The following is a 15,171-nucleotide window of genomic DNA, read 5'->3' on the forward strand; positions in this document are numbered from 1 at the left end:
TTAGCGAAAGGCTTCTTGAAGGGAAAGATGTAACTCTGTGAAATGAATTAACAGAACACAGAGCAGTTTCTCAGAAACCTTCTTTCCAGTTTTGAACGGAAGATATTTCCTTTTTCACCATAGCCTTCTATGGGCTTCCAAATATCCCTTTGCCAATTCCTCCAGAACAGCCTTAGCGAAAGGCTTCTTGAAGGAAAAGATGTAACTCTGTGAGACGAAGTAACGGAACACAGAGCAGTTTCTCAGAAAGCTTTTTTCCAATTTTGAAGGGAAGATATTTCCTTTTTCACCATAGCCCTCTATGGGCTTCCAAATATCCCTTTGCCAATTCCACAAGAACAGCCTTAGCGAAAGGCTTCTTGAAGGGAAAGATGTAACTCTGTGAGATGAATTAACAGAACACAGAGCAGTTTCTCAGAAAGCTTCTTTCCAGTTTTGAACGGAAGATATTTCCTTTTTCACCATAGCCCTCTATGGGCTTCCAAATATCCCTTTGCCAATTCCACAAGAACAGCCTTAGCGAAAGGCTTCTTGAAGGGAAAGATGTAACTCTGTGAGATGAATTAACAGAACACAGAGCAGTTTCTCAGAAACCTTCTTTCCAGTTTTGAACGGAAGATATTTCCTTTTTCACCAAAGCCCTCTATGGGCTTCCAAATATCCCTTGGCCAATTCCACAAGAACAGCCTTAGCGAAAGGCTTCTTGAAGGGAAAGATGTAACTCTGTGAGATGAATTAACAGAACACAGAGCAGTTTCTCAGAAAGCTTCTTTCCAGTTTTGAACGGAAGATATTTCCTTTTTGACCATAGGCCTCTATGGGCTTCCAAATATCCCTTGGCCAATTCCACAAGAACAGCCTTAGCGAAAGGCTTCTTGAAGGGAAAGATGTAACTCTGTGAGATGAATTAACAGAACACAGAGCAGTTTCTCAGAAAGCTTCTTTCCAGTTTTGAACGGAAGATATTTCCTTTTTCACCATAGCCCTCTATGGGCTTCCAAATATCCCTTGGCCAATTCCACAAGAACAGCCTTAGCGAAAGGCTTCTTGAAGGGAAAGATGTAACTCTGTGAGATGAATTAACAGAACACAGAGCAGTTTCTCAGAAAGCTTCTTTCCAGTTTTGAACGGAAGATATTTCCTTTTTGACCATAGGCCTCTATGGGATTCCAAATATCCCTTGGCCAATTCCACAAGAACAGCCTTAGCGAAAGGCTTCTTGAAGGGAAAGATGTAACTCTGTGAGATGAATTAACAGAACACAGAGCAGTTTCTCAGAAAGCTTCTTTCCAGTTTTGAACGGAAGATATTTCCTTTTTCACCATAGCCCTCTATGGGCTTCCAAATATCCCTTTGCCAATTCCACAAGAACAGCCTTAGAGAAGGCTTCTTGAAGGGAAAGATGTAACTCTGTGAGATGAATTAACAGAACACAGAGCAGTTTCTCAGAAAGCTTCTTTCCAGTTTTGAACGGAAGATATTTCCTTTTTCACCATAGCCCTCTATGGGCTTCCAAATATCCCTTTGCCAATTCCACAAGAACAGCCTTAGCGAAAGGCTTCTTGAAGGGAAAGATGTAACTCTGTGAGATGAATTAACAGAACACAGAGCAGTTTCTCAGAAACCTTCTTTCCAGTTTTGAACGGAAGATATTTCCTTTTTCACCATAGCCTTCTATGGGCTTCCAAATATCCCTTTGCCAATTCCTCCAGAACAGCCTTAGCGAAAGGCTTCTTGAAGGAAAAGATGTAACTCTGTGAGACGAAGTAACGGAACACAGAGCAGTTTCTCAGAAAGCTTTTTTCCAATTTTGAAGGGAAGATATTTCCTTTTTCACCATAGCCCTCTATGGGCTTCCAAATATCCCTTTGCCAATTCCACAAGAACAGCCTTAGCGAAAGGCTTCTTGAAGGGAAAGATGTAACTCTGTGAGATGAATTAACAGAACACAGAGCAGTTTCTCAGAAAGCTTCTTTCCAGTTTTGAACGGAAGATATTTCCTTTTTCACCATAGCCCTCTATGGGCTTCCAAATATCCCTTTGCCAATTCCACAAGAACAGCCTTAGCGAAAGGCTTCTTGAAGGGAAAGATGTAACTCTGTGAGATGAATTAACAGAACACAGAGCAGTTTCTCAGAAACCTTCTTTCCAGTTTTGAACGGAAGATATTTCCTTTTTCACAATAGCCCTCTATGGGCTTCCAAATATCCCTTGGCCAATTCCACAAGAACAGCCTTAGCGAAAGGCTTCTTGAAGGGAAAGATGTAACTCTGTGAGATGAATTAACAGAACACAGAGCAGTTTCTCAGAAAGCTTCTTTCCAGTTTTGAACGGAAGATATTTCCTTTTTGACCATAGGCCTCTATGGGCTTCCAAATATCCCTTGGCCAATTCCACAAGAACAGCCTTAGCGAAAGGCTTCTTGAAGGGAAAGATGTAACTCTGTGAGATGAATTAACAGAACACAGAGCAGTTTCTCAGAAAGCTTCTTTCCAGTTTTGAACGGAAGATATTTCCTTTTTCACCATAGCCCTCTATGGGCTTCCAAATATCCTTTTGCCAATTCCACAAGAACAGCCTTAGCGAAAGGCTTCTTGAAGGGAAAGATGTAACTCTGTGAGATGAATTAACAGAACACAGAGCAGTTTCTCAGAAAGCTTCTTTCCAGTTTTGAACGGAAGATATTTCCTTTTTCACCATAGCCCTCTATGGGCTTCCAAATATCCCTTTGCCAATTCCACAAGAACAGCCTTAGAGAAGGCTTCTTGAAGGGTAAGATGTAACTCTGTGAGATGAATTAACAGAACACAGAGCAGTTTCTCAGAAAGCTTCTTTCCAGTTTTGAACGGAAGATATTTCCTTTTTCACCATGGCCCTCTATGGGCTTCCAAATATCCCTTTGCCAACTCCATAAGAACAGCCTTAGCGAAAGGCTTCTTGAAGGGAAAGATGTAACTCTGTGAGATGAATTAACAGAACACAGAGCAGTTTCTCAGAAAGCTTCTTTCCAGTTTTGAACGGAAGATATTTCCTTTTTCACCAGAGCCATCTATGGGCTTCCAAATATCCCTTTGCCAATTCCACAAGAACAGCCTTAGCGAAAGGCTTCTTGAAGGGAAAGATGTAACTCTGTGAGATGAATTAACAGAACACAGAGCAGTTTCTCAGAAAGCTTCTTTCCAGTTTTGAACGGAAGATATTTCCTTTTTCACCATAGCCCTCTTTGGGCTTCCAAATATCCCTTTGCCAATTCCACAAGAACAGCCTTAGCGAAAGGCTTCTGGAAGGGAAAGATGTAACTCTGTGAGATGAATTAACAGAACACAGAGCAGTTTCTCAGAAAGCTTCTTTCCAGTTTTGAACGGAAGATATTCCTTTTTCACCATAGCCCTCTATGGGCTTCCAAATATCCCTTGGCCAATTCCACAAGAACAGCCTTAGCGAAAGGCTTCTGGAAGGGAAAGATGTAACTCTGTGAGATGAATTAACAGAACACAGAGCAGTTTCTCAGAAAGCTTCTTTCCAGTTTTGAACGGAAGATATTTCCTTTTTCACCATAGCCCTCTATGGGCTTCCAAATATCCCTTTGCCAATTCCACAAGAACAGCCTTAGCGAAAGGCTTCTTGAAGGGAAAGATGTAACTCTGTGAGACGAAGTAACAGAACACAGAGCAGTTTCTCAGAATGCTTCTTTCCAGTTTTGAACGGAAGATATTTCCTTTTTCACCATAGCCCTCTATGGGCTTCCAAATATCCCTTTGCCAATTCCACAAGAACAGCCTTAGCGAGAGGCTTCTGGAAGGGAAAAATGTAACTCTGTGAGATGAATTAACAGAACACAGAGCAGTTTCTCAGAAAGCTTCTTTCCAGTTTTGAACGGAAGATATTTCCTTTTTCACCGTGGCCCTCTATGGGCTTCCAAATATCCCTTTGCCAACTCCACAAGAACAGCCTTAGCGAAAGGCTTCTTGAAGGGAAAGATGTAACTCTGTGAGATGAATTAACAGAACACAGAGCAGTTTCTCAGAAAGCTTCTTTCCAGTTTTGAACGGAAGATATTTCCTTGTTCACCATAGCCCTCTAGGGGTTCCAAATATCCCTTTGCCAATTCCACAAGAACAGCCTTAGCGAAAGGCTTCTTGAAGGGAAACATGGAACTCAGTGAGATGAATTAACAGAACACAGAGCAGTTTCTCAGAAAGCTTCTTTCCAGTTTTGAACGGAAGATATTTCCTTTTTCACCATAGCCCTCTATGGGCTTCCAAATATCCCTTTGCCAATTCCACAAGAACAGCCTTAGCGAAAGGCTTCTTGAAGGGAAAGATGTAACTCTGTGAGATGAATTAACAGAACACAGAGCAGTATCTCAGAAAGCTTCTTTCCAGTTTTGAACGGAAGATAGTTCCTTTTTCACCATAGCCCTCTATGGGCTTCCAAATATCCCTTTGCCAATTCCACCAGAACAGCCTTAGCGAAAGGCTTCTTGAAGGGAAAGATGTAACTCTGTGAGATGAATTAACAGAACACAGAGCAGTTTCTCAGAAAGCTTCTTTCCAGTTTTGATCGGAAGATATCTCCTTTTTCACCATAGCCCTCTATGGGCTTCCAAATATCCCTTTCCCAATTCCACAAGAACAGCCTTAGCGAAAGGCTTCTTGAAGGGAACGATGTAACTCTGTGAGATGAATTAACAGAACACAGAGCAGTTTCTCAGAAAGCTTCTTTCCAGTTTTGATCGGAAGTTATTTCCTTTTTCACCATAGCCCTCTATGGGCTTCCAAATATCCCTTTGCCAATTCCACAAGAACAGCCTTAGCGAAAGGCTTCTTGAAGGGAAAGATGTAACTTTGTGAGATGAATTAACAGAACACAGAGCAGTTTCTCAGAAAGCTTCTTTCCAGTTTTGAACGGAAGATATTTCCTTTTTCACCACAGCCCTCTATGGGCTTCCAAATATCCCTTTGCCAATTCCACAAGAACAGCCTTAGAGAAGGCTTCTTGAAGGGAAAGATGTAACTCTGTGAGATGAATTAACAGAACACAGAGCAGTTTCTCAGAAAGCTTCTTTCCAGTTTTGAACGGAAGATATTTCCTTTTTCACCATAGCCCTCTATGGGCTTCCAAATATCCCTTTGCCAATTCCACAAGAACAGCCTTAGCGAAAGGCTTCTTGAAGGGAAAGATGTAACTCTGTGAGATGAATTAACAGAACACAGAGCAGTTTCTCAGAAACATTCTTTCCAGTTTTGAACGTAAGATATTTCCTTTTTCACCATAGCCCTCTATGGGCTTCCAAATATCCCTTTGCCTATTCCACAAGAACAGCCTTAGCGAAAGGCTTCCTGAAGAGAAAGCTGTAACTCTGTGGGATGAATTAACAGAACACAGAGCGGTTTCTCAGAAAGCTTCTTTCCAGTTTTGAACGGAAGATATTTCCTTTTTCACCATAGCCCTCTATGGGCTTCCAAATATCCCTTTGCCAATTCCACAAGAACAGACTTAGCGAAAGGCTTCTTGAAGGGAAAGATGTAACTCTGTGAGATGAATTGACAGAACACAGAGCAGTTTCTCAGAAAGCTTCTTTCCAGTTTTGAACGGAAGATATTTCCTTTTTCACCATAGCCATCTATGGGCTTCCAAATATCTCTTTGCCAATTCCACAAGAACAGCCTTAGCGAAAGGCTTCTTGAAGGGAAAGATGTAACTCTGTGAGATGAATTAACAGAACACAGAGCAGTTTCTCAGAAAGCTTCTTTCCAGTTTTGAACGGAAGATATTTCCTTTTTCACCATAGCCCTCTATGGGCTTCCAAATATCCCTTTGCCAATTCCACAAGAACAGCCTTAGAGAAGGCTTCTTGAAGGGAAAGATGTAACTCTGTGAGATGAATTAACAGAACACAGAGCAGTTTCTCAGAAAGCTTCTTTCCAGTTTTGAACGGAAGATATTTCCTTTTTCACCATAGCCCTCTATGGGCTTCCAAATATCCCTTTGCCAATTCCACAAGAACAGCCTTAGCGAAAGGCTTCTTGAAGGGAAAGATGTAACTCTGTGAGATGAATTAACAGAACACAGAGCAGTTTCTCAGAAACCTTCTTTCCTGTTTTGAACGGAAGATATTTCCTTTTTCACCATAGCCCTCTATGGGCTTCCAAATATCCCTTTGCCTATTCCACAAGAACAGCCTTAGCGAAAGGCTTCTTGAAGGGAAAGCTGTAACTCTGTGGGATGAATTAACAGAACACAGAGCGGTTTCTCAGAAAGCTTCTTTCCAGTTTTGAAAGGAAGATATTTCCTTTTTCACCATAGCCCTCTATGGGCTTCCAAATATCCCTTTGCCAATTACACAAGAACAGACTTAGCGAAAGGCTTCTTGAAGGGAAAGATGTAACTCTGTGAGATGAATTTACAGAACACAGAGCAGTTTCTCAGAAAGCTTCTTTCCAATTTTGAACGGAAGATATTTCCTTTTTCACCATAGCCCTCTATGGGCTTCCAAATATCCCTTTGCCAATTCCACAAGAACACCCTTAGAGAAGACTTCTTGAAGGGAAAGATGTAACTCTGTGAGATGAATTAACAGAACACAGAGCAGTTTCTCAGAAAGCTTCTTTCCAGTTTTGAACGGAAGATATTTCTTTTTTCACCATAGCCCTCTATGGGCTTCCAAATATCCCTTTGCCAATTCCACAAGAACAGCCTTAGCGAAAGGCTTCTTGAAGGGAAAGATGTAACTCTGTGAGATGAATTAACAGAACACAGAGCAGTTTCTCAGAAAGCTTCTTTCCAGTTTTGAACGGAAGATATTTCCTTTTTCACCATAGCCCTCTATGGGCTTCCAAATATCCCTTTGCCAATTCCACAAGAACAGCCTTAGCGAAAGGCTTGTTGAAGGGAAAGATGTAATTCTGTGAGATGAATTGACAGAACACAGAGCAGTTTCTCAGAAAGCTTCTTTCCAGTTTTGAACGGAAGATATTTCCTTTTTCACCATAGCCCTCTATGGGCTTCCAAATATCCCTTGGTCAATTCCACAAGAACAGCCTTAGCGAAAGGCTTCTTGAAGGGAAAGATGTAACTCTGTGAGACGAAGTAACGGAACACAGAGCAGTTTCTCAGAAAGCTTCTTTCCAGTTTTGAACGGAAGATATTTCCTTTATCACCATAGCCCTCTATGGGCTTCCAAATATCCCTTTGCCAATTCCACAAGAACAGCCTTAGCGAAAGGCTTCTTGAAGGGAAAGATGTAACTCTGTGAGATGAATTAACAGAACACAGAGCAGTTTCTCAGAAAGCTTCTTTCCAGTTTTGAACGGAAGATATTTCCCTTTTCACCATAGCCCTCTATGGGCTTCCAAATATCCCTTTCCCAATTCCACAAGAACAGCCTTAGCGAAAGGCTTCTGGAAGGGAAAGATGTAACTCTGTGAGATGAATTAACAGAACACAGAGCAGTTTCTCAGAAAGCTTCTTTCCAGTTTTGAACGGAAGATATTTCCTTTTTCACCATGGCCCTCTATGGGCTTCCAAATATCCCTTTGCCAACTCCACAAGAACAGCCTTAGCGAAAGGCTTCTTGAAGGGAAAGATGTAACTCTGTGAGATGAATTAACAGAACACATAGCAGTTTCTCAGAAAGCTTCTTTCCAGTTTTGAACGGAAGATATTTCCTTTATCACCATAGCCCTCTATGGGCTTCCAAATATCCCTTTGCCAATTCCACAAGAACAGCCTTAGCGAAAGGCGTCTTGAAGGGAAAGATGTAACTCTGTGAGACGAAGTAACAGAACACAGAGCAGTTTCTCAGAAAGCTTCTTTCCAGTTTTGAACGGAAGATATTTCCTTTTTCACCATAGCCCTCTATGGGCTTCCAAATATCCCTTTGCCAATTCCACAAGAACAGCCTTAGCGAAAGGCTTCTTGAAGGGAAAGATGTAACTCTGTGAGATGAATTAACAGAACACAGAGCAGTTTCTCAGAAAGCTTCTTTCCAGTTTTGAACGGAAGATATTTCCTTTTTCACCATAGCCCTCTATGGGCTTCCAAATATCCCTTTGCCAATTCCACAAGAACAGCCTTAGCGAAAGGCTTCTTGAAGGTAAAGATGTAACTCTGTGAGATGAATTAACAGAACACAGAGCAGTTTCTCAGAATGCTTCTTTCCAGTTTTGAACGGAAGATATTTCCTTTTTCACCATAGCCCTCTATGGGCTTCCAAATATCCCTTTGCCAATTCCACAAGAACAGCCTTAGCGAAAGGCTTCTGGAAGGGAAAGATGTAACTCTGTGAGATGAATTAACAGAACACAGAGCAGTTTCTCAGAAAGCTTCTTTCCAGTTTTGAACGGAAGATATTTCCTTTTTCACCATGGCCCTCTATGGGCTTCCAAATATCACTTTGCCAACTCCACAAGAACAGCCTTAGCGAAAGGCTTCTTGAAGGGAAAGATGTAACTCTGTGAGATGAATTAACAGAACACAGAGCAGTTTCTCAGAAAGCTTCTTTCCAGTTTTGAACGGAAGATATTTCCTTTTTCACCATAGCCCTCTATGGGCTTCCAAATATCCCTTTGCCAATTCCACAAGAACAGCCTTAGCGAAAGGCTTCTGGAAGGGAAAGATGTAACTCTGTGAGATGAATTAACAGAACACAGAGCAGTTTCTCAGAAAGCTTCTTTCCAGTTTTGAACGGAAGATATTTCCTTTTTCACCATGGCCCTCTATGGGCTTCCAAATATCCCTTTGCCAACTCCAAAAGAACAGCCTTAGCGAAAGGCTTCTTGAAGGGAAAGATGTAACTCTGTGAGATGAATTAACAGAACACAGAGCAGTTTCTCAGAAAGCTTCTTTCCAGTTTTGAACGGAAGATATTTCCTTTTTCACCATAGCCCTCTATGGGCTTCCAAATATCCCTTTGCCAATTCCACAAGAACAGCCTTAGCGAAAGGCTTCTGGAAGGGAAAGATGTAACTCTGTGAGATGAATTAACAGAACACAGAGCAGTTTCTCAGAAAGCTTCTTTCCAGTTTTGAATGGAAGATATTTCCTTTTTCACCATAGCCCTCTATGGGCTTCCAAATATCCCTTTGCCAATTCCACAAGAACAGCCTTAGCGAAAGGCTTCTGGAAGGGAAAGATGTAACTCTGTGAGATGAATTAACAGAACACAGAGAAGTTTCTCAGAAAGCTTCTTTCCAGTTTTGAACGGAAGATATTTCCTTTTTCACCATAGCCCTCTATGGGCTTCCAAATATACCTTTGCCAATTCCACAAGAACAGCCTTAGAGAAGGCTTCTTGAAGGGAAAGATGTAACACTGTGAGATGAATTAACAGAACACAGAGCAGTTTCTCAGAAAGCTTCTTTCCAGTTTTGAACGGAAGATATTTCCTTTTTCACCATAGCCCTCTATGGGCTTCCAAATATCCCTTTGCCAATTCCACAAGAACAGCCTTAGCGAAAGGCTTCTTGAAGGGAAAGATGTAACTCTGTGAGATGAATTAACAGAACACAGAGCAGTTTCTCAGAAACTTCTTTCCAGTTTTGAACGGAAGATATTTCCTTTTTCACCGTAGCCCTCTATGGGCTTCCAAATATCCCTTTGCCAATTCCTGAAGAACAGCCTTAGCGAAAGGCTTCTTGAAGGGAAAGATGTAACTCTGTGAGATGAATTAACAGAACACAGAGCAGTTTCTCAGAAAGCTTCTTTCCAGTTTTGAACGGAAGATATTTCCTTTTTCACCATAGCCCTCTATGGGCTTCCTAATATCCCTTTGCCAATTCCACAAGAACAGCCTTAGCGAAAGGCTTCTTGAAGGGAAAGATGTAACTCTGTGAGACGAATTAACAGAACACAGAGCAGTTTCTCAGAAAGCTTCTTTCCAGTTTTGAACGGAAGATATTTCCTTTTTCACCATAGCCCTCTATGGGCTTCCAAATATCACTTTGCCAATTCCACAAGAACAGCCTTAGCGAAAGGCTTCTTGAAGGGAAAGATGTAACTCTGTGAGATGAATTAACAGAACACAGAGCAGTTTCTCAGAAAGCTTCTTTCCAGTTTTGAACGGAAGAAATTTCCTTTTTCACCATAGCCCTCTATGGGCTTCCAAATATCCCTTTGCCAATTCCACAAGAACAGCCTTAGCGAACGGCTTCTTGAAGGGAAAGATGTAACTCTGTGAGATGAATTAACAGAACACAGAGCATTTTCTCAGAAAGCTTCTTTCCAGTTATGAACGGAAGATATTTCCTTTTTCATCATAGCCCTCTATGGGCTTACAAATATCCCTTTGCCAATTCCACAAGAACAGCCTTAGCGAAAGGCTTCTTGAAGGGAAAGATGTAACTCTGTGAGATGAATTAACAGACCACAGAGCAGTTTCTCAGAAAGCTTCTTTCCAGTTTTGAACGGAAGATATTTCCTTTTTAACCAGAGCCCTCTATGGGCTTCCAAATATCCCTTTGCCAATTCCACAAGAACAGCCTTAGCGAAAGGCTTCTTGAAGGGAAAGATGTAACTCTGTGAGATGAATTAACAGAACACAGAGTAGTTTCTCAGAAAGCTTCTTTCAGTTTTGAACGGAAGATATTTCCTTTTTCACCATAGCCCTCTATGGGCTTCCAAATATCCCTTTGCCAATTCCACAAGAACAGCCTTAGAGAAGGCTTCTTGAAGGGAAAGAAGTTACTCTGTGAGATGAATTAACAGAACACAGAGCAGTTTCTCAGAAAGCTTCTTTCCAGTTTTGAACGGAAGATATTTCCTTTTACACTATAGCCCTCTATGAGCTTCCAAATATCCCTTGGCCAATTCCACAAGAACAGCCTTAGCGAAAGGCTTCTTGAAGGGAAAGATGTAACTCTGTGAGATGAATTAACAGAACACAGAGCAGTTTCTCAGAAAGCTTCTTTCCAGTTTTGAACGGAAGATATTTCCTTTTTCACCATAGCCCTCTATGGGCTTCCAAATATCCCTTTGCCAATTACACAAGAACAGCCTCAGCGAAAGGCTTCTTGAAGGGAAAGATGTAACTCTGTGAGATGAATTTACAGAACACAGAGCAGTTTCTCAGAAAGCTTCTTTCCAGTTTTGAACGGAAGATATTTCCTTTTTCACCATAGCCCTCTATGGGCTTCCAAATATCCCTTTGCCAATTCCACAAGAACAGCCTTAGAGAAGGCTTCTTGAAGGGAAAGATGTAACTCTGTGAGATGAATTAACAGAACACAGAGCAGTTTCTCAGAAAGCTTCTTTCCAGTTTTGAACGGAAGATATTTCCTTTTTCACCATAGCCCTCTATAGGCTTCCAAATATCCCTTGGCCAATTCCACAAGAACAGTCTTAGCGAAAGGCTTCTGGAAGGGAAAGATGTAACTCTGTGAGATGAATTAACAGAACACAGAGCAGTTTCTCAGAAAGCTTCTTTCCAGTTTTGAACGGAAGATATTTCCTTTTTCACCATAGCCCTCTATGGGCTTCCAAATATCCCTTTGCCAATTCCACAAGAACAGCCTTAGCGAAAGGCTTCTTGAAGGGAAAGATGTAATTCTGTGAGATGAATTAACAGAACACAGAGCAGTTTCTCAGAAAGCTTCTTTCCAGTTTTGAACGGAAGATATTTCCTTTTTCACCATAGCCCTCTATGGGCTTCCAAATATCTTTTTGCCAATTCCTCCAGAACAGCCTTAGCGAAAGGCTTCTTGAAGGAAAAGATGTAACTCTGTGAGACGAAGTAACGGAACACAGAGCAGTTTCTCAGAAAGCTTCTTTCCAATTTTGAAGGGAAGATATTTCCTTTTTCACCACAGCCCTCTATGGGCTTCCAAATATCCCTTTGCCAATTCCACAAGAACAGCCTTAGCGAAAGGCTTCTTGAAGGGAAAGATGTAACTCTGTGAGATGAATTAACAGAACACAGAGCAGTTTCTCAGAAAGCTTCTTTCCAGTTTTGAACGGAAGATATTTCCTTTTTCACCATAGCCCTCTATGGGCTTCCAAATATCCCTTTGCCAATTCCACAAGAACAGCCTTAGCGAAAGGCTTCTTGAAGGGAAAGATGTAACTCTGTGAGATGAATTAACAGAACACAGAGCAGTTTCTCAGAAAGCTTCTTTCCAGTTTTGAACGGAAGATATTTCCTTTTTCACCATAGCCCTCTATGGGCTTCCAAATATCCCTTGGCCAATTCCACAAGAACAGCCTTAGCGAAAGGCTTCTTGAAGGGAAAGATGTAACTCTGTGAGATGAATTAACAGAACACAGAGCAGTTTCTCAGAAAGCTTCTTTCCAGTTTTGAACGGAAGATATTTCCTTTTTGACCATAGGCCTCTATGGGATTCCAAATATCCCTTGGCCAATTCCACAAGAACAGCCTTAGCGAAAGGCTTCTTGAAGGGAAAGATGTAACTCTGTGAGATGAATTAACAGAACACAGAGCAGTTTCTCAGAAAGCTTCTTTCCAGTTTTGAACGGAAGATATTTCCTTTTTCACCATAGCCCTCTATGGGCTTCCAAATATCCCTTTGCCAATTCCACAAGAACAGCCTTAGAGAAGGCTTCTTGAAGGGAAAGATGGAACTCTGTGAGATGAATTAACAGAACACAGAGCAGTTTCTCAGAAAGCTTCTTTCCAGTTTTGAACGGAAGATATTTCCTTTTTCACCATAGCCCTCTATGGGCTTCCAAATATCCCTTTGCCAATTCCACAAGAATAGCCTTAGCGAAAGGCTTCTTGAAGGGAAAGATGTAACTCTGTGAGATGAATTAACAGAACACAGAGCAGTTTCTCAGAAACCTTCTTTCCAGTTTTGAACGGAAGATATTTCCTTTTTCACCATAGCCTTCTATGGGCTTCCAAATATCCCTTTGCGAATTCCTCCAGAACAGCCTTAGCGAAAGGCTTCTTGAAGGAAAAGATGTAACTCTGTGAGACGAAGTAACGGAACACAGAGCAGTTTCTCAGAAAGCTTCTTTCCAATTTTGAAGGGAAGATATTTCCTTTTTCACCATAGCCCTCTATGGGCTTCCAAATATCCCTTTGCCAATTCCACAAGAACAGCCTTAGCGAAAGGCTTCTGGAAGGGAAAGATGTAACTCTGTGAGATGAATTAACAGAACACAGAGCAGTTTCTCAGAAAGCTTCTTTCCAGTTTTGAACGGAAGATATTTCCTTTTTCACCATAGCCCTCTATGGGCTTCCAAATATCCCTTTGCCAATTCCACAAGAACAGGCTTAGCGAAAGGCTTCTTGAAGGGAAAGATGTAACTCTGTGAGATGAATTAACAGAACACAGAGCAGTTTCTCAGAAAGCTTCTTTCCAGTTTTGAACGGAAGATATTTCCTTTTTCACCAAAGCCCTCTATGGGCTTCCAAATATCCCTTGGGCAATTCCACAAGAACAGCCTTAGCGAAAGGCTTCTTGAAGGGAAAGATGTAACTCTGTGAGATGAATTAACAGAACACAGAGCAGTTTCTCAGAAAGCTTCTTTCCAGTTTTGAACGGAAGATATTTCCTTTTTGACCATAGGCCTCTATGGGCTTCCAAATATCCCTTGGCCAATTCCACAAGAACAGCCTTAGCGAAAGGCTTCTTGAAGGGAAAGATGTAACTCTGTGAGATGAATTAACAGAACACAGAGCAGTTTCTCAGAAAGCTTCTTTCCAGTTTTGAACGGAAGATATTTCCTTTTTCACCATAGCCCTCTATGGGCTTCCAAATATCCTTTTGCCAATTCCACAAGAACAGCCTTAGCGAAAGGCTTCTTGAAGGGAAAGATGTAACTCTGTGAGATGAATTAACAGAACACAGAGCAGTTTCTCAGAAAGCTTCTTTCCAGTTTTGAACGGAAGATATTTCCTTTTTCACCATAGCCCTCTATGGGCTTCCAAATATCCCTTTGCCAATTCCACAAGAACAGCCTTAGAGAAGGCTTCTTGAAGGGAAAGATGTAACTCTGTGAGATGAATTAACAGAACACAGAGCAGTTTCTCAGAAAGCTTCTTTCCAGTATTGAACGGAAGATATTTCCTTTTTCACCATGGCCCTCTATGGGCTTCCAAATATCCCTTTGCCAACTCCACAAGAACAGCCTTAGCGAAAGGCTTCTTGAAGGGAAAGATGTAACTCTGTGAGATGAATTAACAGAACACAGAGCAGTTTCTCAGAAAGCTTCTTTCCAGTTTTGAACGGAAGATATTTCCTTTTTCACCAGAGCCATCTATGGGCTTCCAAATATCCCTTTGCCAATTCCACAAGAACAGCCTTAGCGAAAGGCTTCTTGAAGGGAAAGATGTAACTCTGTGAGATGAATTAACAGAACACAGAGCAGTTTCTCAGAAAGCTTCTTTCCAGTTTTGAACGGAAGATATTTCCTTTTTCACCATAGCCCTCTATGGGCTTCCAAATATCCCTTTGCCAATTCCACAAGAACAGCCTTAGCGAAAGGCTTCTGGAAGGGAAAGATGTAACTCTGTGAGATGAATTAACAGAACACAGAGCAGTTTCTCAGAAAGCTTCTTTCCAGTTTTGAACGGAAGATATTTCCTTTTTCACCATAGCCCTCTATGGGCTTCCAAATATCCCTTGGCCAATTCCACAAGAACAGCCTTAGCGAAAGGCTTCTGGAAGGGAAAGATGTAACTCTGTGAGATGAATTAACAGAACACAGAGCAGTTTCTCAGAAAGCTTCTTTCCAGTTTTGAACGGAAGATATTTCCTTTTTCACCATAGCCCTCTATGGGCTTCCAAATATCCCTTTGCCAATTCCACAAGAACAGCCTTAGCGAAAGGCTTCTTGAAGGGAAAGATGTAACTCTGTGAGACGAAGTAACAGAACACAGAGCAGTTTCTCAGAAAGCTTCTTTCCAGTTTTGAACGGAAGATATTTCCTTTTTCACCATAGCCCTCTATGGGCTTCCAAATATCCCTTTGCCTATTCCACAAGAACAGCCTTAGAGAAGGCTTCTTGAAGGGAAAGATGTAACTCTGTGAGATGAATTAACAGAACACAGAGCAGTTTCTCAGAAAGCTTCTTTCCAGTTTTGAACGGAAGATATTTCCTTTTTCACCATAGCCCTCTATGGGCTTCCAAATATCCCTTTGCCAACTCCACAAGAACAGCCTTAGCGAAAGCTTCTTGAAGGGAAAGATGTAACTCTGTGAGATGAATTAA

Source organism: Chlorocebus sabaeus, chromosome 3 (assembly GCF_047675955.1).
Source record: "Chlorocebus sabaeus isolate Y175 chromosome 3, mChlSab1.0.hap1, whole genome shotgun sequence".
Classification (NCBI taxonomy): domain Eukaryota; kingdom Metazoa; phylum Chordata; class Mammalia; order Primates; family Cercopithecidae; genus Chlorocebus; species Chlorocebus sabaeus.